Genomic DNA, 23,981 nt, shown 5'->3' with positions numbered 1-23,981 from the left:
CATATTGAAGGCGAGATAATTTGTGGCATTTGTGCAGTAATGGCTTTCTTCTGGTTACTCGACCATGCAGCCCATTTTCTTCCTTATTGTGCATCTTGAAACAGCCACACCGCTAGTTTTCAGAGTCCAGTATTTCAACTGATGTTATTTGTGAGTTTTTCTTTGGATCCCAAACAATTTTCCTGGCAGTTGTGGAAAAATTTTTTGTTGGTCTACCTGACCATGGTTTTGTTTTTACAGAGCCCCTAATTTTCCATTTGTTAATCACAGTTTGAATGCTGCTGACTATCAATTCTTTGGATATCTTTTTGCATCCCTTTCTTGTTTTATACAGTTCAACTACCTTTTCCCGTAGATCCGTTAACAATTCTTTTGCTTTCCCCATGACTCACAATCCAGAAATGTCAGTGGCTGGATGAAAGATGCAAGAGTCTGTCTCGATCCCAGAAACTCACTCAGTTTTTATGCACACACACTGATTACAAGCAAACAGGTCACAGGTGAGGATGTTACCTTTAGCAGCCATTCAAACCATTTGTGTCAACTTCTGTGCATGTTATCAGGCTAAAATCACCAGGATATGTAAACTTTTGCTCAGGGTCATTTGGATATTTTGGGTTGTTATATGATTTAAAAAGAGAGAACACAGTAGACTGAGTATTTGCTTCAACCAACCACTAAAAGTTTTGGTGATCTCATTCGTATTCTCTGAAAAAAGGCCAAGAAAGCAAAAATTCTGCCGGGGTATGTAAACTTTTGAGCACATCTGTATTTGTATGTTTGGTATTTTCTGTTACCCCTGTTTGTATTACCTTGTTAGGCTGTGTGCACACGCTGCGGATTTTGCTGCGGTTCCGCATCGGTTTTGGCCGCTGCGGACCCGCAGTAGCTTTTGCTGCGGTGTACAGTACCATGATTCCCTATGGGAATCAAAAACCGCAGTGCAGACGGTGCGGAATTTTCCGCGCGGATTATCTGCGGTTTTCAATCCGCAGAAAGAATTGACATGTCAATTCTTTCTGTGGATTCCCCTGCGGTTTGCCATCTCCTCCATTGAGGAGATGAAAAACCGCAGGGCAAAACCGCAGAGCAATCCGCAGGTAAAACCGCAGGTATTTTGACCTGCGGTTTCACCTGCGGATTTTACAAAATCAGCGCGGATGAATCCGCACCTAATCCGCAGCGTGTGCACACAGCCTTAGTCTGTTTAGTGTACTACAGTACACTACTACTACCCGCTTCCCTGGGTGGGGGAAGGGTACAGACTGAGGGCGCAAATCATTGTTAGAGGGAAGAGGCTGCAATCACGGCATCAGCCTCAGCCCCCTCACTTAAACTGCGCTTCATCAGTGACCTCTGTTTCAGGGACTGGTCTAGCCCTTGCTCTACTGAGCATGCATTGGATGTCAATTCTGATGCAGGCTCAGTAGGTTCTTATCACTGTACAATATCCTTTTTAATGCACAGTGACAGTGCACTTCCTCACCAGCTTTGATGAGAAATGATAAGCTGGCAAGAGAGAGCACTGTCAGTGCGCATTGAAAGGGGATAACTCAGCAAGCAGGAAAAGCAGAAAAGAAAAGGAGGTGCAGTGAATTTTGCTCTGTTTTAAGATTGAACTGTGAATTATGAATGTATAATCTGCTCATTAATCGATTAAGAACAAGTGAACTCTTATAGCTTGGACACTTAAAATTAAGTCTCTAACCTGTGTGTGACACATATACTCTCTATATTTCTTGAAAAGGTCATTTTTGGATTACATATTTCTTTTAGGGCTCATGCAGACATCAGTACAACATGGTCTGAGCACAGACTGCAAGGCATGGACTGGCCGCGGGACTCTTGAGCTGAGCATTACAGCTTCATATTATTATTGATATTATTCTATTAATAAAATATGTGACTGTTGTGTCCACTGCATGTTTATAGTTGCGGATCTCCTTGAATGATGGTGGCATTCCTGAAAATGGTCACCATACATCACCTAGTTGATTCCATGCAAAGAAAGCTTATTATTATTTATTTTTTTATACAAGGTCACATAAAATCATCTTACGTTATAGTCAGCACCATCAAACAGAGTGATAACAATTGACTTATAGTGATGAGGAGATCGATTTACAAACTTTGGTCCATCAACCACATCAATATTCCACATCCCTGCGAACCACCTTCTACCTGCCAGTATCTCTCGTACTTCTTCTGATTAGTAGGCTCAGCACGATGTTACGCCTCCATCACACTTAAACCAAACCATGACCTTGTGCCTGACCTACAAATAAGAAAAAGTGCTGGATGCTGTGAATTCAAGCAAGTAGGAGGTAGTTTGTAGGGCTGCTGTCAGGTGCCCATGGAATATTAATTGATATGGCCACTGGACCAAGGTCTCATGAAATGTTTTGTTTATCTCTATTAATTTATTTAGAAGCAATTTTCAAAATTGGAAAATTTTTCCTTTTTCTTCCAAAAATATGAGCACTTAAGTCCTCAGGCTAAGTACTGTATAGTATTGTAGCTCCTTCCTATTCAAGTCTCTGGAAGCAACACCAGAACCTATCAATTGGTGAAAGGGACATTGGTGGTGTAAAAAAAAAAGCAGACCTCTTTTTGTAAGCCCGTGAAACCCTTTTAAAGTCATTTCATTTTGATCTGCAGAAAAATCCTCCAAATAATGAAAATAAAATATATAACCAAAATGCATACGTATTGCAAACATTACACTACAATTATATATATATATATATATATATATATATATATATATGATGTGAATCTTATAAAAGTCTTTCCCACGTGTGACAGCTTCTACAATAGTGATTCTGACTTCCCCAATGAATAATGGAAGGCCTTGACCTTAGAAGGTTTTGTTGTATTTTGGATGCTTGCCCTGGTCCATCATTTACATCTCACAATCAAATGTGACACCCAATACCATCCTCCTGCGGGATGAAGGAGCCTGGTATAGAGATCATCGACAGTGTCTTCTTTCTTTATCAAGTCATGGGGTTATATAATTACCAGATCATGTTTGTACTCATTGCCCGCATAGTATTACCGGTACATTTCTCTGTTGGGGATGAGTGACTTGAAGTAGCGCTATTTTGTAGACCATAAATAGAAGAACTTAAGGAATTGAAAGAAATAAAACTCAACTTTGATCTTAAGAGTTAGATAACAAAGAATGATGATGTCCATATTCAAAATAAAAAGGGGCTTAAAATTGGTCTTTAAATCTCCTTTTTTCGGGATGGCTAAACCCAGAAACAACATACTTGTCAGCCATCTTCTGGACCAGGATTGTTCCATTTATGACTATCCTGCTGACCTCAATAAAAAAAATCTATTAGAGCCCATGCAAACGTATTATCCATCTGTGTTTTGGGTGCATTATAAAGCAAATTTAGACATCTTGTTGTACTTTCACTTTTCTCCAATGGTTTCTCGAGGCACTCAAGTGTTTTATTGCAGATATATGATTAATTTGTGAATATATACAATGCGCCAGGCTCCATCAGATACCAGATTATTCATAACATTTCAGAATTTACAGTGTGAGGGAAATATGGCTTTGTTATGTCTCACTTGATCAGGTGGATCCCTAAAGCCACTGATCCGGGTAAGCAGATTATAAAACAGCACAGACAGTTGTACCAGCTGGTACAGCAGAGCAGACAAATCAGTGCACAGAGGTGTTGAAGAAGAAAGTGATGTAGCAGACCTGGTCAGCGATGACTGGAATAGCAGAGCTGGTAGGACGCATTCTGCTGTACCAGAGCTGGTTCAGACGATAGAAATAGCAGAGTTGTAATAGTGGAGGCTGATATGATGGAACTGGAACAACGATGGTGGTGGCACTTGTAGCAGGACTGAAACAATGACTGGAGCGCTACAATTGTGTTTGTCGTGATGGTAGTAGTGAAGAAGACCTGGAAAAATGACGACCGGAAAAGCAGAGTTGGGTTTATAGTGGTGGTACTGATGTAGCAGAATTGCTTCAGAGTGATGATGTAGCACGGTTCGATCGCTCATGTGTCAAAATTGTTGCAGAAGGTTGATCTAGTAGTGCTGGAATAATGTAGTGGCTAAATATCGAATACATCCCACAGGAGACACAGGAATGGACAAAGCAGGGAAGCGAGGCAGCGATCAGCGCGGGAACCAGGAGAGGTAACAGGATTCCTAAATAAGACCACAATGCAGTGGCACTCTGCACTCTGCTGTACCGTCTACAGTTTTGTCAGGTACAATTTCTCCATGTCCACGGTGCAGATTAATCAGCATGACTTTTATAAATCATGCGAAAATTATAGGAAGCGACACATTTTGTGCCTGATTTATGAAGAAAAGAACCCCAGAGAGAAAGTATAATGTCCCTTAATGAGGTTGTAAGCTACTGGACAACTGCAGTTTAATTTATTCACTCCAGGACCCTGTTTAAAATAAAAGCAGTGGATATTCCTCTCCCACAGCGGCTCCATTTCAGCGATGTTGGCGCCTCTAGTCCCGGTGGGTAATGTGATATTATTGTGTCAGGGGTCTGCTGAAGCCAATCAGTCTCCGCTGATCGGCAATGGAGCATCAATATTCCATCAGAGCGGAGGTTCATTTTAATGACCCTCCTGTGAACGCCAGCCCATGGCTTATGCTGTACCCACCTTTTGCTCCATTAATAATAAAACAATTTAAAAAAAAATACACATATTTGGTATCACCGAGTTCCTAAATGTTCAAACAATCAAAATATAAAATAAATTAAGTTGATCGGTAAAAGACGTAAGAAGAAAAAAAAATCAAAACGCCAGATTTACATTTTTTTTGGCCATCCAAACATTGCAGTTAAATGCAATAAAAAAGAGATTAAAAAAAAAAAATCGCATTTACCCCAAAATGTTATCAGAAAAACGACAGCTCAGGGCACAAAAAATAAGCCCTCACCCAGCCCCGGATCCCGAAACACAAGAACATTACTGGTCTTTGAAAATGGCGACAAAAGCAAAACTATTTAAAAATACTTTAATAAGAAAATGCATGTTTGGCATCTGCGCACTTGTACTAACCTATTGTCAGATCAGCTTTACCATATATCGATCATAGTAAATAAAAAAGCCAAAAAAACATTGTGGAATTGTACTTTTTTTTTTGCAATTTCACCACACTTTGATTTTTTTTTCCCCGTTTTCCAGTGCACTATGTGGTAGATTGAATTATATCATTCAAAAGTAAAACAAGCCCTCATATGGCTCATATGGCTGGGAAAAAAAATTTATGGCTCTTGCGAGAAGAGGAGGAAAAATTGAAAGCAAAAAAACGAAAACTTTCCCAAGGGTGAAGAGGTTAACAAAAGAGAGAAGACGTATTTACAGTCATATGTAAAAGTTTGGGCACCCCTATTAATGTTAACCTTTTTTTTTTTATAACAATTTTGGTTTTTGCAACAGCTATTTCAGTTTCATATATCTAATAACTGATGGACTCAGTTATATTTCTGGATTCAAATGAGGTTTATTGTACTAACAGAAAATGTGCAATCTGCATTTAAACAAAATTTGACCGGTGCAAAACTATGGGCACCCTTATCATTTTCTTGATTTGAACACTCCTAACTACTTTTTACTGACTTCCTGAAGCACTAAATTGGTTTTGTAACCTCATTGAGCTTTGAACTTCATAGCCAGGTGTATCAAATCATGAGAAAAGGTATTTAAAGTGGCCACTTGCAAGTAGTTCTCCTATTTGATTCTCCTATGAAGAGTGGCATCATGGGCTCCTCAAAACAACTCTCAAATGATCTGAAAACAAAGATTATTCAACATAGCTTTTCAGGGGAAGGATACAAAAAGTTGTCTCAGAGATTTAACCTGTCAGTTTCCACTGTGAGGAACATAGTAAGGAAATGGAAGAACACAGGTACAGTTCTTGTTAAGCCCAGAAGTGGCAGGCCAAGAAAAATATCAGAAAGGCAGAGAAGAAGAATGGTGAGAACAGTCAAGGACAATCCACAGACCACCTCCAAAGACCTGCAGCATCATCTTGCTGCAGATGGTGTCACTGTGCATCGGTCAACAATACGCTTGAACGGAGCTTGCCGGCAGCGTCGCTGAGAGGTGGGGACAAATCCGGGGGCCGACAGAAGGGGAGTATATCCCTATTTTTTATTTTTTTCTATTATTTTTTACATCCTAACTTTTACTACTGATGCTGCATAGGCAGCATCAATAGTAAAAAGTTGGTCACACTTGTCAAGCGCTATGCTTGACAAGTGTGATCAACCTTTCAATCACTTTTCCAAGTGATGATACAAGTTGCTTGGAAAGCGCTAGCATTCTGCAAGCTAAAAATGCTTGCAAAATGCTTGTGTTTTGCGGGAAAACGCCTGCGAATTCCGCAGCATTTCTGCAATGTGGGCACATAGCCTTATTTTGCTTGATTTGCGGCGTTAAATGACTGCTACAGCTACATGTTTGCCAATCAGCAGTCACTTCATAGCCTGTTTAGACATGCCAGCCAAGCTTCAAGCTTCATTCTGCACACAGAATGATCAGTAATAGATTGTTCTCTGTGCATAGACTGTCATGGTTCTTAACAGTACACGTATATGCATGAAGATGTGCTGAATAGAATGATGATTTCTAAGGAATTGTATAAATCATTTCACCGGATGAATGAGCATTTTGATATTTCATCAGGTGATTGGAAGACAAGTTCACATTGCCTGATTATCGAGAAAAGAGCATTCCTAGGGTAAATGAGGGCAGAAGCTACACCCCTTGGAGATCTTATGGTTATATAATACCGTACATTGCCCTGTTTTAAATGTTTTTTCATCTGGTTAGTATTCTGCAACAGTGGGTTAGCTGCAGACAGGGTTAAGTGTTGGGGCCAGCCAATGATGGGAGGAGTAAAGTGGGCATGAGAAAAACAGTTTCCTATTGTTAGGCAGATAGGAAAGAGTATTCAGAAGCAGAAGGACCTATGGTCCTAATGTAGCAGAACTTGATTGAACTGGGTGTTTGTGTGCGAATAGAGAAGACCATATGTGGTTAGCAGTAAGGAAGGATTAAGAAGAAGGATTCATAATCTTAAGCAAATGATTATCTATAATAGATAAGAAGATAGAGTGTTGCTAGGCCTGAGGGTCATAAAGGAGAAGATGGCAAGGTTGGGACACAAGCTTTATTATGGTGAGTTGAAGATACAATGGCACAGCAAGGAGTATGTGTCCCTCATCGAATGGACTCTGACAATAGTAGCAAGTAGAGTTGAGCGAAACAGGTCCGTCAATTTCAAAAGTCACCGACTTTCGCAAAAGTCGGGTTTCATGAAACGAAACCCAACCATTGTGTGAGGTCGGCCACGAGGTCGGCGACCAGAGCGCCAAAGGCGGGTTTCAAAAGATGCTTCCAGCGCCCTTTTTCAGCCAATGATGGAGGACGCACACTGTGGGCAACGCGATGACATAGGCAGCGGTCACCACCATCTTTGAGAAGGGCATGCAAGTGATTGGCTTGCTTTGTGTGGCGTCACAGGGGATATAAAAGGGCGTGCACGCCGACCTCCATCTTACCTCTGCTGATCTCAGAATACGGAGAGCTGCTGCTGCTGATTGTGTAGGGAGAGCTTAGGCAGGGAAGAAGATACAAAAAACTGCTTCTGCTGCTAGCGATTTTGCCTGTACAACACACCAGTTAGTGTGCAGTGCAAGGGGAGGCTATATTTTGGTGCATCAGCTCTGTTGGTTATTAGGCTACCTTATAAGGCTCCCTGATAGCTGCATTGCTGTTTTCACACTGCTGTGCAAACTGCTTTTTTAAAAGCAAAAATACTTTTCATCCTCTTTTTTGCCCAGTTGCCAAGCGTTCATTTTTCCACACTTTTGTGTGCAGCAGTCCTGCTTATTAGGCTGCCTGCTGCCATACTTGGGACTGAGAGCATCATTGTCAGCTTGCTAAAATCTCTAGGGAGATTCAAATTCTCCCCAGTCCTATATAGACATTTTATACACCATCCAATTTCAGCCTGTTATATTGAGGTGTAAACTACACTGGGCCTGAGATAATAGTTCAGTGTCCTCAAGTCTGTAGGGAGATTCAAATTCTCACCAGTCCTATATAGACATTTTATATACCATCCAATTTCAGCCTGTTATATTGAGGTGTAATCTACACTGGGCCTGAGATATTAGTTCAGTGTCCTCAAGTCTGTAGGGAGATTCAAATTCTCCCCAGACCTATATAGACATTTTATACACCATCCAATTTCAGCCTGTTATATTGAGGTGTAATCTACACTGGGCCTGAGATAATAGTTCAGTGTCCTCAAGTCTGTAGGGAGATTCAAATTCTCCCCAGTCCTATATAGACATTTTATACACCATCCAATTTCAGCCTGTTATATTTAGGTGTAATCTACACTGGGCCTGAGATATTAGTTCAGGGTCCTCAAGTATGTAGTGAGATTCAAATTCTCCCCAGTCCTATATAGACATTTTATACACCATCCAATTTCAGCCTGTTATATTGAGGTGTAATCTACACTGGGCATGAGATAATAGTTCAGTGTCCTCAAGTCTAGGGAGATTCAAATTCTCCAATACTATATACACCTTGTACCTTGTTTTACAGTACCATATTGCTGGTGGTATTTTGGGTACATTTTCCCAAAAATGAGGAAGTGTGTTGGAAGAGGCCATGGAAGTGGGCGGGGGTTGCCAGCTGGTAATGATGGTGTTGGTGGTGGATCTGCTGGTAGTGGCAAAAGCACAATAGCACCTAATGCAGGAGGTGTTGAGCCTGCGCCATTGTCTGGCTCCACAAGGCCTCGAAGGCTCCCTTTTCTGGGAGTAGGTAAACCGCTTTTAAAGCCGGAGCTTCAGGAACAAGTTTTGGCTTACATTGCTGACACAGCCTCCAGCTCTATCGCCTCCTCTTCTGAACTTTCAAAAAATAAAAGCACTGAGTCGTCATTGGAGGCTCATGGTCAGGAACCACACCTTTCCTTGTGTCCTTCACCCCTACCAAAAGTAAAGGATGCGGCAAGCCACACTACAGATTACTCCATGGAGCTCTTTTCACATACCATGCCTGGGTTATCAAGTCAAATTGTGAATTACCCAGTCCAAGAAGAATCTGACATGGAGTGCACTGATGCACAGCCACTACTAGATTTATCTGCTGGTACATTCACTCAGAGCACTACATTGTCCTCGCAGTGTACTGAGCCAGAATCTGACCCTGATGAAACTCAGGTGCCCCTTCCCGCATACTATACCACCTTACATGGTGACACAGAGGATGGTGCACATGACATTGAAGAGGAGGTGATGGATGACCCAGTTGTTGACCCAGATTGGCATCCATTGGGGGAAGAAGGTGCCGCTGCCAATAGCTCAGAAGAGGAGGAGCATCCGCAGCAGGCATCGACATCGCAACAGCTGTTATCTGGCAAGCCCGGAGAAGTCCAAAAACGGGTTACAAAAACCAAAAGAGTGGCAGGGCAGCAAGGCCAGACGATCAAATTAGCACAGCGTGCAAGACCTCAAAATGTCTTCCATAGTAGGAAGAGTGCAGTGTGGCACTTTTTTGAACAAAATCCTAATGATCAGGCAAAGGTTATCAGTAAGAAGAGCGCAAAGACCTTTAGCCGAGGGAAAAATCTGAGAAATTTGAATACCAGTTGCATGCTTAGACATTTAACCATCATGCACTTGCAAGCGTGGACGGACTACCAACCTCATGTACCACATGTGCAACTGCTCCCAATGAAGGTAGTCAGCAATGCTACATCGTTTCCCCCACTGTAAGCCCACCGGTTAGCACACCACCAGCAGCAAATGTTGAGGTGTCGTTGCAAGGCCAAAGCAGTCAGGGAATCACAATGCTATTGCTACGAAAGACTGAATCTAGGCCATCAGAAAGAACACCAACACCTTCACCATCATCAACCCTCTCTCAGTCCGCCATGTACACCGCTAGTTCCACCATATGCAGCTCTCAAGTCCAGCTCACCCTACCAGAGACTATGAGTAGGACAAGAAAGTACTCATCCTCTCATCCGCGTACACTGGGTTTGAACGCTCACATTGCCAAACTAATCTTGTTAGAGATGATGACCTACCGGTTGGTTGAAAGCGATGCTTTCCGCAAACTCATGGCCTACGTAGTACCACACTATGACCTATCCAGTCGGCACTTCTTTTCTCGCAAAGCCATCCCAGCCCTACATGTGCATGTGAAAGACCGCATTGTCCATGCACTCAAGCAATCAGTGAGTGGAAAGGTGCACCTCACAACAGATGCATGGTCCAGTAGGCATGGCCAGGGCCGTTACGTGTCCATCACTGCGCACTGGGTTAATGTGGTGGATGCAGGGTCCACAGGGGACAGCGGCAGTGGGACAGTGCTGCCTAGCCCACGGTATAGGAAACAGTTGGGTGTAGGCGTTCGACCCGCCTCCTCCTCCTCCTCCAGAAGCGAAAGCTCGTCCACAGAGCGCAGTCGCACGAGCATTCCATCCGCAGCTGCCAGTGTTGCACACTCGGTGTCCCACTATCGAAAGCTAGTGGTAAGCGTCAGCAGGCTGTGTTGAAGATGATGTGTTTGGGCGACAACAGACACACCGCGGAGGTACTGGCCGACTACTTTCAGCGACAAACTGAGTTATGGCTGGGCAGTCTACATCTTGAGGCAGGCAACACCTTGAACCTGGTGGTGCAGTGCTTCCTCAATAATTATCTGGAGTTAACAGGCCTGCTCCAGAAGGTCCGAAGACTGTGCTCGCACATCCACCGGTCGCCCGTACACTCCAGTCGTATGCAGAAGCTGCAGCGAGTGCTCCAACTTCCCAAGCACCGCCTAATTATCAACGTTGCAACAAGGTGGAACTCCACCCTGCACATGGTTCAGAGGCTGTGCGAACAGAGGCAGGCTGTAATGCATTTGTGGGAGGATACACAGCCAGGCACTTTGAGGGCAGACATGGAGTTGTCGGGTGTGCAGTGGTCGAAGCTGAAAGACCTCTGTAAAGTCCTTCAGTGTTTTGAGGAATGCACACGACTTGTAAGCGCAGACGACGCCATCATAAGCATGAGCATCCCACTTATGCGTCTGCTCATGCAAACTTTGATGCACATTAAGGAGCAGGCATCTGCAGCCGAGGAGGATGAGGAAGAGAGCCTTGATGACAGTCAGCCATTGTCTGCTCCGGCACCTCTCCTGGACGAGGTGGAGGAAGAAGAGGAAGAGAAGGAGGAGGATGATGATGGGGATGATTATTTAGGGGATGAGGATGCTTCTCGTGGGGCAAGAGAAAATGTTGGCGTGGCAAGGTCTGGTACAGGGTTTGTGCGTGACTGGAGGGATGTGGATTTGCCAGAAAGTGCTCCTCCACCCAGCACTCGCAGTGCATCATTGACACCTGGAACATTGGCCCACATGTCAGATTATACCTTGCAGATAATAAAAAGGGACCCCTGCATTGCCAGAATGATGAACGATGATAACTACTGGTTAGCCAGCATCCTGGATCCACGCTATAAAGGCAAATTCCAAAACATCATGCCACAGGAGAACCTTGACCTAATATTGGCTAACAAACAAGCAACTCTGGTAAACTGTTTGTTTGAGGCATTCCCAGCACACAGTAGCGGTGATGGTTCTCCAACGAGCCGTAGGGGGCAACATGGAAGAGGTGTTCGTGGGGCACACATCAGAAGTGGTGTTGGAGACAGGGGTTTCATGACCATGTTGTGGACTGATTTTTCAAGTCCCGCTCACACGACTGGTAATACTGCATCGATTGAAAGTGACAGGAGACAGCAGTTGTCAACTATGGTTACAAACTACTTCTCGTCCCATATCGATGTTCTCCCTCACAGGTCATTCCCCTTTGACTATTGGGCCTCTAAACTGGACGCCTGATCTGAATTGGCACAATATGCCTTACAGGAGCTCGCTTGCCCTGCTGCTAATATGCTATCGGAAAGAGTCTTCAGTGCTGCTGGCTCAATCTTGACAGAAAAAAGGACCCATCTGTCGACCCAAAATGTTGATGATCTAACCTTCATTAAAATGAACCATGCATGGGTTTCAAAGGATTTTGTCCCACCTTCCCCTGATGACACATAGGTTGCCAGAAAAATGGTTCGCTTTTGTCCTCCTCTTCCTCGGACTTCTCCAATTCCTCCATTTGCAGCTGCTGAATGTCCAACATCAACATATGCCATTTTTTAAACCTCCCTAACTGGGCTGCCTCCCCCCCATGGCAGGGGTCACCACCTAGCGCATGCAACCGTGCGAGTGCCATTGCCCTGGACAGGTGGGTGGGCCGACTTTTGGGCGCCGGCACTGGCACAGGGTCCCTCATAGTGCAATCAAATGTCTCTGATGGTGGGGGTGCACACCCGCCGTCAGACACACCGGCGTACTATGAGGGGCCCACTGCCAGTACCGACGGCCACGAGTGGGCCCCCCTTGCTTGGGCAGGGCCCCAGCATTTGCAATATTTACCTCTCCCTGCTCCTCCACTGTGTAGTCTGGGCTGTCAAATCCTTCCCTGGGACTGCCACTACAAATTTGGTGAACTGATAGATGATGGTTAATATGTAGCTATGCCCTGTCCTGCTGGCCGGGCTCTAGCTTCAGATGATCAAAGGCTTCCATTTCTTATGGACGTCGACTCACAATGAGATGCAGTGGTGGTTTATCATCAGCTTTTACAGTTTTCCTACTCACAGACGTGTGACATTCCTGCCCACATTTTTAAATGTGCCCTCTCATGCCAATCCAATAGAATCGTCTACAGCCTGTGGCTTCTGTCTTTTGCACTCCAAAGATACCTGACAGATCATGATAGGCAGTGAGGACCATGTCTACATCTCTCCCTGTGATCAAAATTTGATGGAGATGAGTAACGGTGATGGGATCAACGGTACTGCGACACAGCAACCCTTTCTTCACAAAGAACTGTTTTCGCTGCCTCCACACACAAAGTAATTGAGGGTCAGCATCGCCTCTGAGAATTCTCCCAGAAGATTTTCCCCTGATTAATAATTCCTAAATTTCTGCAATCACTCGACTTTATGTCTGTACTTTTATCCACCTCGTTTCCTTTTGCGGAGAGTCTGGACTGTCTTACTGAGACAGAAATATATATGAAGATTTAAAAATACCCCAACAGTGTATACTGGTGTACGCTTCAAAAACATTTCCTTTTTTTACTTTTTAGATTGTTGTCTAATCCATACTGAGGCTGTGAGTGTCTGCTGCAGAACCCTAAGTGTCCATACAACCTCGGGGACCGGGCCCCGGCCTTGCGCTGAGAACCTATAGGCAGGGTACTCTCTCAACCCACAACTCCTCTCTGTTCTCCGACTCCTTCGTTCCGCGCTGTTCCTTCTCTCTCTTATGGAAGCTGAGGTTGCAGGTCTACGTCCTTCTCTTTCTCTTCTCTTTCCCGTGCCAGCTGGCTCAGATCACTGAGGCATCTGCAGCACTCTCTTCCTAAACTGAACTCAAACTGAACTGAAAACTGAACTTCAGAACTGAACTTCTCTCGCCTTACCTCCCGTCAGACTGACCTACTATACTCAACTTTCCCTCTCTTTTATGCTAACTCCACCCACCTCCCAGCACATCTCGTGTTACGAAGCAGGGTTCCACGAAGGGTGCTCTGCTACCCCCAGCCTGAAGCTGCTAGGTGGACCTACTGAACTATCCTGTGTGTGGGATGCAGGTATTGGAGTGTGGAAAGGAGTTCCCAACTTACCTAGTTGGTGGGGCACCACACCTTAGGAGAAGGTACAGTACCTCTGTGGCGACTGAGCCTCAGGGGCGCCACATACCTGTTATCCGGTGATACTGTACCCTTTCTCAACTTTCTGCAATCTTGTCGAATCCATACTGTGCCTGAGACTGTCTGAGTCTGCCTCCTGATTACAGATGAGTGGTGTTTGAGTGGAATTGATGGCCAAGTTCAAATTCTAGCTGTTTTGGGCGGTGTTAGATCCGTTCGTCGAACTACAACACTTTGATTAAAATTCGGCTGTTCGAGTTTCCGTTCGAGAACGTTTCGTTAAACAAAAGCGTATCTTTTTTTTCACATTAATAATGGTTTTCAATGATAATAGACAGTTTTAGGCTAAGTGCACACACTGCAGATTCGTCTGCGGATTCATATCTGCGGAACCGCAGGTAAAACCGCAGGTAAAATGACCTGCGGTTTTTCCTGCGGATTGGCCTGCGGTTTTGCCCTGCGGTTTGCCACCTGGACAATGGAATAGGTGGCAAACCGCAGCAGAATCCGCAGAAACAATTGACATGCTGCGGAAAAAAAAAAAAACGCAGCTTTTCCGCAGGTAAAAATCCGCAGCATGTGCACAGCAGAATGTTAATCCCATAGGATAACATGCTACTGTACACTGTCTGCAGAACTGCTGCAGTTCTGCTGCGGTCAAAACTGCTGCGGAACCGCAGCAAAAACCGCAGCGTGTGCACATGGCCTTAGGGCATAGTAGCGGTGTCTGGTAGCCAGCGGTGTAGTACACCTGTGAAGGAGCTACACCGTGTGTGTTTCTAATAATTTTTTACTGCATATTGTCCTGAAAATCCTTTTAGCCCTAGTAACTGTGTCTGCTACTCAGAAGAGGAGCCCACCCGTGAACCGAGCTATGCCACCTGTTTATGAAAGAGCTAGTTTTTGACTGCATTTACACCACTTAATACTTTGGGCCTAGTAACTGTGTATGCTACTCAGCAAAGTTGGCCACCCGTGAACCAAGCTATGGCGCCTGTTTATGTAAGAACTGTGTGCTACTCAGCAGAGGAGCCCAGCTGTTAAGCAAGCTACAGCACCTGTGGTTTGGACACTTAATTTTTTCACATTCTTTCTGGAATGCCGTTTAGGCCTAATTCTGGAATTACGGTTGACCTGCACTTACTGGGAAATGCTTGTTCGCGGGGAAGAATTGTAATCCCAGATCCCCATCACTAACGGGGTTCAGCGTGTTATCCGCACCTGTAAGCGATACACGCTGGTCCTTTTGTTGTAGCACGCGTACAGCCCGGGACATGTAAGGGCATGACAGACCTGTTATTGGCCGATCTCGCGTGCCAGAGCCTCGCGTGTCCCTCTAGTAAGTTGGACATGGACCGCGGGGGCATGCCTGAGTCTCTTTCGTTAACGGAATTAAGCTTGCAATCTGTGCAGCTTTTTTGTGGATGGCATGGTTGAGGCTGCCCGTGTTGAGTCCAGTTAAGCCGCAGGCTCCACTCCTGGTGGTGCCCTTCTGGACATTCCTTTAAGGTTCAGCTTTGCAACCATACTGCCCCCGGAAACCAAACACTTTTCCTGACAGTGACATTCTGGTCAAAGAGCGCGATGACATCACGTCTGTACGCCCTCTGCCTAAACAGTCCAAGTGCAGAGAGATGGAAGATGGGGACGACGAGGAGTCCAGACTAGTACAGGGATTCCCTAGTGAGGAGACTTATTTAATTGTTTTAAAGGTTGGGAGCAATTTTTGGGGAGCACGAGAATCTGGAAAATGATATCTGGGGCCCACCATACACTGGAGCATTGCAAAGGTGGACATCAGTCACTGGAGCAACATTTACAGGGCCCATTATACACTGGAGCATTAGAAATGGGGCCCATTATATATGGAGCATTATTTGGGCCCATAAGACACTGGAGCTTCATCCATGGTGAACAACATATACTGTAGCATTATGTGGAGCTCATCATATACTGTATTGAACATTATATGGGACCAATGATTCTGTATGGAGAAATATATGGGCCTCATTACTCTGTATGGTGCACTATGCGGTGGCCATAATACTGTATGGAGGAATATACTGTCTGTTTTTGGAGCTATTGGAGAATTTAAAATGAATATCAGTCATGTGATGTAAGAATTGAAGTATTTTTCATTGTACTGTACTGCTATTTCTCTGCCGTAACAAAGGATCATGAATTGTGTCATGTGTTAAAGGAGCCCAGTGACACTCTTTGGCCCTGGGCCCACGAAAATCTGGAGCCAGCCCTACCCCCTCCACACAAATTTAGCCAAATAACCCCCAGTTTTCAATGCCTAACTATTATTATAAAGTAAATTAAGGTTGACAAGCTTAAGGCCCTTTTACACTTAGCGATGCACCAGCGATCCGACCAGCGAACCCTCCCGGTCAGGATCGCTGGTGCATCGCTAAATGATCGCTAGTGAGCTTTCATACAGAAAGACCTCACAGCGATTCAGCAGCGACGCAGCGCACGATACTCACCTTTCACACACAGCGATCCAGACGTCCTCCCGCCCGCCTCCACGCGTCGCTGGACGTCACAGCAGGAAGTCTCAGCAGGAAGCGCCCGACGAGAAATGGAGCCGGACATTCTCGCGCGATCAGCGATGGACAGCGGGGGAGCCGGTCGCTGGTAAGTATCACACATAGCGATATCGCTAGCAATATCGCTATAACGTCACAAAACCAGTGACGTTTTAGCGATATTGCTAGCGATATCGCTTAGTGTAAAACCCCCTTTAAGGAATAAGAATTGATGTTTTTGGCATTAAAATGGGCACTCTAGGTGTGCTTCCTGTCCTCCACTCACTGCTGACTTTTCTTCCCCTTTGACTTACATTGGGTTTCGTGTTTCAGTCGGCCTTCGACTTTTCACGATAATCGTTCGATTTCGTTCGACCCGACTTTTGCGAAAGTCGGGTTTCGTGAAACCGGACTCGACCCGAAAAAAGGCAAAGTCGCTCATCTCTAGTAGCGAGGAGTCATACCTACGCACCTCAGCCTGTGAGGTCCTCACAAATCAAATAGGAGTTGAGACTAGCTGCGAGGGGTTGTACAGACAAACACTGACCGGTGCAGTCCCCACAGGGCAATATGAAGATTCCCATAATGGTTTGCCGTACTGATGTAACGTAATGGAAGTAATGTACCACCCACGTGTAACCATGAAGTTCCTTCCTCTTGGTCATGTAGAAGCAGTATTCTTGAAGTATTGTGCCTGCTATCTGATGTACAGTATATACGTCTCACCAGGTTGATTAGTAAAGAAAAGTTTTTTTGGACTCTGGTCTCAATCATCTCTACCTCAACTGGTCCTGAGTCCTGACCTGCCATGTCAAGCAGGAGCATATGGTCTACAGAGGCATATCGCTAAGGTAAAAGTATACTTGTCCAGCCAGGAGCCCCATTTTCATGTAGTGTGGTGGGGCCAGGATACGCTCCTTGGCCACACTGGCTGCCCATCACACTAGGAGCACTCATTCCCTATAACCAGGCATGGTAAATGCACCCTTATTGAGCTCCGATATTGACAAAGCAAGATGTTTCTCCAGTGGATTGTCTAAGACAATTGTTTAAGTACCAAATGGTCTGACAAAAATCAGATATCATAGAATTCTTAAGCTTTGATTTTAGTAAATGAGATCACATTGTTAATATCAGCAATAATTAATTGCTAAAATTTCGTTATTAAGAAAATCTGCAGTGCAGATATGCAATGTTCAGAAAATGGCAACTTGCCCAGAAGTAGCAGATGTTAGGGAGCATTGGATTAGTGGTGTCATAATATTTCATCCATTTAGCGCAATCATCTTTATCTATTTTCTATAATCTTTGTCCTAATTTTATCTAGGAACCTAGAAACAAAAACTAGAGAGCAGCCAGTAGAGTGCTGAGAAAGTGTTATGTGCTAGTCACAGTTACACAATTTACATCCAAAAATGTAAAACAATAGTCCAAAAAAACACTCTGGTAAGATTAAATGTGGAGTAATAAAATGTTCTAAAAGGGGATTTCTGGTTTCGGAAAACCTCTGTCCACAGCTGCAATTTGTTTTAAAAAAAATGCCTTACTCACCCTCCTCAGTCTCCGACGCTACTTCCAGTGTCTGTTCTTCTCTACAATGCTGACCTCATGATGACAGCACTGCACCCAATAACAGTTGAGCAACACAGAACGGCTCATGCTGTCTTCTCAGGCACAGCCATGGAGGTCAGATATTGGCTGCAGCGCTGTCTGTGTGACATCAACGCTGTAGACAGAAACAGACACTTGGAGCAGCAGCAGAGACTCAGTGGGTAATGTAGGGATTCGCTCTGGTAGGTAATGGCAGGGCTGCAGTAACAAGGCAACACACAGGCTTAAAGTCCAATTTCAGTGGTTTAATGTCATTTTGCAAACAGCAGGTTAACAGAAAGTAAGGAAAAATATAAATATACTCCAGCTTGGAGAACCACTGGTCCCAGACTCACCCCTTGCACGGGACAGGCTTAACTAAGCGGTTGCCAGGTCCGCGGCATCCGTCAGGCGCCATTCCCAGGGTTGTTGAGAGTCTTGCTGCTATACTCCTGCAGCACAGGGATCCTGTATACAAGTTCAGGCTAAGTCCAGCCAAGTTCCTGTAACTTCCAGACACACACTGTTAGGCGTCAGGTTTCTGCGTCTGCTCTGCAAAAATCCAGACCCTTACATTCTGCGGTCTCTTGCTGTTTATCTACCGCAGAGGAGATTGCCTTGCAGCAAATCTCTCCAGGGGCTAAGTCCCTCTGTCCTCCTACTGAGCATGCTCATGAGACAATTTCCCATTGGAGATCGGGAGTCATGTGCTCAGGTCCTGCTTTAGATCTCATTGGTCCATATCGGAGATCTGGAAGCTCTATTCAGCTGGAGTTACTGGCTGCGCGATTCCCTACGGAACAGGCCAAGGTGGGGTTTATTGTTTCCCTTCTGTCGGGCAAGGCGTTGGAGTGGGCTACGCCACTATGGGAGCGTGGTGACCCAGAGGTTCGGACCGCTGCTCAGTTTTTAACAGCTATTAAGCAGGTCTTCCTGGGACCACGGGTCATGCACGACACCTCTCTTCAGCTACTTGCTTTGACTCAGGGATCCCTATCGGTTAGTCAGTATGCCGTTCGTTTTCGGATACTGGCTTCCGAGCTGGAGTGGCAGACCAAAGCCCTCATCCCTGTGTTTTGGAGAGGTTTGGCGGAGCATGTTAAGGATGCTCTATCTACCAGAGAGGTTCCTGCAAGTTTGGAAGAGCTGAATGCCATTTCCACCCGCATTGATCTCCGTTTTTCGAAGCGCGGCCTGGAGCGTACTCAATCCAAACGGAAGGTTACCTCGGCTCCCAACTTTTTTGAGCCTCTGGAACCACCCGAGCCAGTGACTCCACTCCCAGAGCTCATGGAGGTGTCTTGCGCCGTTCTTGAGGCGTGTCCGGCACAAAATTCCATTTGCTGTTACCATTGTCAACACGTTGTTTCTCAGGACAAGTGTCCCGCAATGGCCAAACTCTGTGTCGCCGGGCAAGACCTTTGTCCCTCCCTGCCTTTGGCTGAGGGTTCTCGCATGGGCACATGCCTCCAGGAGGGGTGATCACTGTGGCTACATGCAGACCACAAAACTCCTGGCGGGGTCGTATTGGTGGCCGCACAGGGATCGGGACATTAAAAAGTATATTCGGGCCTGCGCCTTTTGTGCCTGGAATAGCTTCCTTAAAAAGATAGTGGAGACGCCAGCCGACACACGTTCCACTTTAGCTTCTGCTCCTGGCAATTTTGCCGCCCCCCGTTGTTTCCCATGCGTCCCTTCTCAAACCTGGCGACCTTGCCGCCTCTGATGCCTTCCATGTGTCCCGGTTTTCCTTGTCACCTACTGGGACATCAAACTTGCCTTCAGACAGGTCTGAGGCCTATGCCCCTGATGGGCACATGGTGGTGGATCGGAAGGCTCAGGGAGGAGGGGGCCCTAGGAGGGGGGGGTAATGTTAGGCATCAGGTTTCTGCGTCTGCAATGCAGGAATCCAGACCCTTACATTCTGCGGTCTCTTGCTGTTTATCTACTGCAGAGGAGATTGCCTTGCAGCAAATCTCTCCAGGGTCCTAAGTCCCTCTGTCTTCCTACTGAGCATGCTCATGAGACGATTTCCCATTTGAGATCGGGAGTCATGTGCTCAGGTCCTGCTCCAGATCTCATTGGTCCATATCGGAGATCTGGAAGCTTCCGGAAGGTCCCAGCTGCTATAAAAAGCGCGCATGGCCGTTCCGCCATGCGCTAGTATAGTCTCTAGTTGCTACTGTGTGAATGATGATGGATGTATGATTCTGTTGAATGACTCATTTGAAACTCCTTACCTCTGATATTACGTATGTGGACAGGGACTAAGCTTAGAGTCAGCGCCAGTGCGCCACTACTACATCATCCACAGTTGCTAGCGTCCGACATTGCGCTTGCGTACTAGCTTTATCATCTAGCGGCAGTGTCCTACGCCGCGCTGCAGTTGCAGCTCTCCTTGGTGTCCGCAGTTGCGATGTCACACGCACGGTAGTTCTAGACGGACGCAGTTCCGCTGTCTTTGGCTTTGCTCCTGTGACCAGATACCGTGTGTGCATTTACTCGGAGTACTGTGACTCCAACAGGCTCAGCCTTATTGTATTTGTCTTTGTTGGCATTTCTATGACTTAACAGAGATTGCTCTGCGCACCTGGGTGACGTTTAACCCACGTGCGCATTTCCGCCATATTGCTTGCCTGCCACCACTTAGCAGCAGTCATATCATCTACTGCACGGTGGACCCCGAGCGGCGAATGCACTTTATTTTTATCTTTATTTAGTGCGTTCCGCCGTTCCTAACACATACTTACCATATGCCAAACACCAATCTCCATTACATAACCCATAACCCCTCCCACAAGTGAGGTAGACATCACATGGGCTGATCATGTGACCATGACATCATCGCAGGTCCTGTCTTTAGGGAAAAACCCGCCAGCCAAACATTAATCTGCTGGGTGAAATGTATCTTCCATCCAGTAAAACACCCTTTACTGTACCACAGTAAGAAAGAAACAAACATTTTTTTTTAGCAAAATAAACCAGATTAGGGAAGATGAGTTTTCTGTATCTTTCAGATGTCATTGTGTCCGGTACGTGTGGTTACAGTTTTCACATGTACTGGAGACACTTACGCATGTAGACCCATTAGATTCTATGGGTCTGCTCACTAGGGTGACCGGATCTCATATGGGGGGGAAAAAATGTCAGAATCTTGTTCGTCTGGACCCCACAAAACGATTCCTCTTTCCAGATATTGAGATAGCCAAAATTTGAGCTCGATCAAACGACGTTAACCCGTGCCGCTCGTCGCTCAAAGTTTGAAAAAATCCAAATTGAGGTATTTTAAGCTTTAGGTATTTTGCATAGTCTGTTAGACTATAAAGAACGTGACAACAACATTGCAGAAATAGCCCTGACCAAATTTTCGAACCATTTGTGGTATTTGAAAGCAGAGTTGGTGGGATTATCGTTTTTTGATCCCACCATTACAGGCAATGAAAAGTTGTTAATGGCTAATAAATTGCTCAGTAGCACAGATGAACCATCAGAGCACGCTAACCTACATGAGTTGATAATTTTACATAGTTATCTAATCTATTCTAGAGCTTTTGTTAAAGTAGTTTTTGAAACGTCAGAATATAATGCTCGGCATTTGCTTACAACTTGCAGGACATATTGCTTTTGTTCTTCATCTTTTGTCAGAAGGTCGTTAAAGTCGGTTACTTCCTACCTCTTTTAATTTTTCTTTCCTAACTTTTGGATTTACAACCCTAGCGTGCTCTGATGGTTCATCTGTGCTACTGAGCAATTTATTAGCCATTAACAACTTTTCATTGTCTGTAATGGTGGGTTCAAAAAACGATAATCCCACCAACTCTGCATTCAAATACCACAAATGGTTCGAAAATTTGGTCAGGGCTATTTCTGCAATGTTGTTGTCACATTCTTTATAGTCTAACAGACTATGCAAAATACCTAAATCTTAAAATACCTCAATTTGGATTTTTTCAAACTTTGAGCGACGAGCGGCACGGGTTAACGTCGTTTGATCGAGCTCAAATTTTGGCTATCTCAATATCTGTAAAGGGGAATCGTTTTGTGGGGTCCAGACGGACAAAATTCCGACATCGATTTTTTGCGGTCACCCTACTGCTCACAGTTCAGTGTGACACGTACCGGCATCTGGGAAAGCAGTACAGTTAGCGCTGTTTCCAGGTGCTGAGGGCTGAATCCAGCTGTCATTGTTGCCGCCTGGTTTCCTCATTATTGCCACCTGGTCTCCCTGTGACCAGCAACACAAAGAGACACGGATGAGACTTGTATTTAGCACCCACCATCTGTGTATCGTGCATATTAAATAAATAAATAATTTTAAAAAAATGGTATGCCTGTGACCGGCGGTATCCTTAGTGAAGTCAGCGCTCGTCACTGCAGCTGCATTCTCACACTTAGCTCAGTGTCTTCTGGCTGGTGTGGTGAGTGGTCGTATCACTGATGTCACCACTCACCACATCATCTGGATGTTGCAGAGTTGGGGATCTTCATGGGACCTCAGCATTATGGATTAACAGTGGGGATTATTTATATTTTTTTATTTTTACATGGGCAAAAGAGGGATGGGGAGTATTTATTTCAATTAAATGACTTTTTTCTGTTTGTGTCTTTGTTAAGAGGATAGTAATAGGGGTGTCTGAGAGACACCTCTCCATTACTAACCCCTGGGCTTGATGTCAGCGGACATAAAACAGCTGACATAAACCTCAAAACTATTTCCCCACTTGCCACTGCACCAGGGTAAGTGGGAAGAGCAGAGACTAAGTGCCAGAATTAGAGCATCTAATGGATGTATCCTCACCCATCCCCTGTAGATTGTCAGCCCTCACGGGCTGGGTCCTCTCTCATCCTGTACCAGTCGTGACTTGTATTGTTTAAGATTACTGTACTTGTATGTATTATGTATACCCCTCCTCACATGTAAAGCGCCATGGAATAAATGGCGCTATAATAATAAATAATAATGTGCAATTTCTGAGGTGGATGAGGGCTGATGTTCTTAATTTAGTAGGGGGCCAATATTCATGGCACCTTCCAAGTCTATTAATATCAGCCTACAACTTTCTGTTGAGCCTTTGCTGGTTAGTAAATATAGGGGGACCCCACATCAATTTTTGAGGGGGTCGCCCATTACTGACCAGTAAAGGATAAGCAAACACCTGTGAGCTGTTATTTGTAGGCTGGGAACCCTTAAGGCTATTGGCCCCTTCCCAGAATATTAACACCAGCCACCAGCTGTTGACTTTCCCTCAGCTGGTTAGGAAAATTAAGGGGGACCTCATTCCATTTTTTATTATTTATTTATTTATTTAATACGCTTGATACGCCAATGGCAGGTGCTGACTACAATTCCCATCAGCAGTTCCAGCTTGCGCTGATCCCTGGGAGACCAGGCAACAATGATCACAATTTGATTAAGCAGCTGGCACTTGGGAACAGCGCAAACTGTACTTCTTTTCCCAGACTTTGGTACTTGTCATAATGATGGGGCACATGAACGGCACATGAATGCAACACAGGTGTGACACATGGACACACGAACACGGGCTCATTCACATGAGCCTCCATTTTGGAATATACAGTATGCTGGATTCATCTTTTTTTTTTAAATATCATATATAGTAAGTGTAAAGCCCCCGTTACACACAGCGAGATCGCTAGTAATATCGCTAAAACGTCACTGGTTTTGTAACGCAGCAGCGATATTGCTAGCGATATCGCTATGTCTAATACTTACCGCCGACCGGCTCCCCCGCTGGTTATCACTGATCGCGCGAGAAGGTCCTGGACCATTTCTCGTCGGGCGCTTCCTGCTGGGCTTCCTGTGGCGCCGACGAGCGACGCGTGGACGCAGGCGGGAGGACGTCAGGATCGCCACGTCTGACAGGTAAGTAGCGACCCCTGATCGCTGATATGTCGCTGGTGAGATCTGCCTGTGTAGCAGCTCACTAGCGACCACTTAGCTTGCACCAGCGATCCATATCGTTGTCGGGATCACTGGTGCATCGCTTTGTGTAACGGTACCCTTACTCCATAACAATCAGAAATCAAACAAATGTATGTAGACAATAA

Source organism: Dendrobates tinctorius, unplaced genomic scaffold (assembly GCF_039654945.1).
Source record: "Dendrobates tinctorius isolate UK_male_01 unplaced genomic scaffold, ASM3965494v1 ptg000039l, whole genome shotgun sequence".
In the NCBI taxonomy this organism is placed as follows: domain Eukaryota; kingdom Metazoa; phylum Chordata; class Amphibia; order Anura; family Dendrobatidae; genus Dendrobates; species Dendrobates tinctorius.
Note: the sequence above shows the minus strand (reverse complement) of the source record.